This window comes from Lepidothrix coronata, unplaced genomic scaffold (genome assembly GCF_001604755.1).
Source record: "Lepidothrix coronata isolate B3197 unplaced genomic scaffold, Lepidothrix_coronata-1.0 Scaffold127, whole genome shotgun sequence".
NCBI lineage: Eukaryota > Metazoa > Chordata > Aves > Passeriformes > Pipridae > Lepidothrix > Lepidothrix coronata.
The window spans coordinates 2,667,255-2,669,068 of record NW_016690307.1 but is presented as its reverse complement, the minus strand read 5'-3'; positions in this window follow the sequence as shown (position 1 = coordinate 2,669,068).

Here is a 1,814-nt window from a genome sequence, read left to right as displayed (position 1 = left end):
TAATTCAACCTGCAGTGGACTATGAGTGCTGTTTCCACAGCTGGTGTAGATAATTGCTCTTGCCTTTGGTGTACTAAATTGTATAAGATTGGGTCCTCTTCCTAATTTTTAATGTAAAAGGGCTTGTTAGATTTTAAAATAGCCCACTGACAACCTGCTAGTTATGTTGGTTATTAATGTTCTTAGCAGCATCTGGAAGGTCTGTAGCCTGCCTTCCAAAGACACATTTTCCAGGACCCTGTATTGTATTTCAGTGAAACACAACAGTGGCTTTGCTGTGGTAGCTACCCTATGACAAAAGGGATTGTGCCATTCCCTGCTGTTCTGGAAGCAGTTGATTAGCAATTATGATTGCTGATGTCCTAGATTGATGAGTAAGAAAATATTGTTTGAAATTTAAGCCTTACTTTTCTCTGAAGTATGAAGAAAATATCTCGTTTTCTCCAGTTAAATCTTGTGAGATATTTAATCAGTTGTCTGAAGTACTACTTTTATTTAACAGTATAAGACAGTAGGATGCATCTTGTGCTATTCTGAACTGTAGTTTCCATTTTCTCTTGGATACTTTGTGACAGCTCTGCCATTAATGCACTTTGCCACCAGAAAAGTGCTGAGTAGGCTTATGCTGCATCAATATCTTATTGTTACACACTATTCTACATCTGTCAGGCAGAAGAACATAACTAAGCTACTGACAGAATGCTCAGGCAAGCAACTTTTACAAGTGAAGCACTCATGATGATTTAATAAGGAGTTATATTCCTTGCTTTGAAACTCTATCTTTGCGTATAAAAATCACATTTAAATTATGTCATGCTCCTCCAGGTGAACATCAGAATGCCCCTTTGGAGGCCAATTCTTAAATGAAATCTCAAATTTTTTCTTTATCCTGTATGTCAATAAAGCAGCACAATTCCCTGAATGTTATTACTAAGTGCTATTGTGAGTAAAATGCTGAATCTACCATTTTGGAAACCATGCCTGACCCGATTTTAAATATATTGTTAATGGAAATAGATGAAAGTTTACTGTTATTGATAAAAAACTTCAGTGGGGGAACTACCTATACTATATGATTTTATGAGGTACCAGATTTTCCAAGGAACCATAAAAGGTTTAATCATGCAAATAAGTTAAAATCCCCTTCACTGCAAAGGAAATGTCTCTATTCATAACAGAAACTTTCTTCCAGGGATTTTACAGCATTGAAAACATTAATGCACTGGCAGTAGGCCCTCAAAAGTACTACTCTATGAAATGGTTCTTTTGGGAATCACGTATATGCTAATCATGTAATAAATTCAGGAGTATTTTTAGGAGCTGCTATCTTGAGCAGTTATTGCCATGACAGCAGGTTCTTAAATACTTTTAAAAATTGCAGATTATAAAAATATTAATGATTTCTTATTATCTCTTCAGCAGCCAAACTGTCTTAAGAGGGTCAAATAAATTGTACAGAGGCTAAGCTGGTATATAGCATAGACCTAGAATCTGGAGATGCAGATTTCTCTGTTCAGACTCTGTGGACAGCAAGCAGTCAGCTTAATTTTTAGGTTTGCATGCAAAAGAATTTAAAAATAAGGTAGATACTCACATATAAAATAATATTTTGGCAAATCATATTATGTAACACAAAACACATCTAGGCAGAAAACATTCATGTCATAAGAGTAAAGAACTGAAAGACTCAGAAAAACTGTTTCCTTTTTTTTTTTTCTTTCTTTTTTTTTTTTCCCAGTAGTATGAAAGCAGGTATTACTGAAAGGGAGATGATGGCACTTATCTAATTGCCAGTTTAGCATCAGTGCTACCTG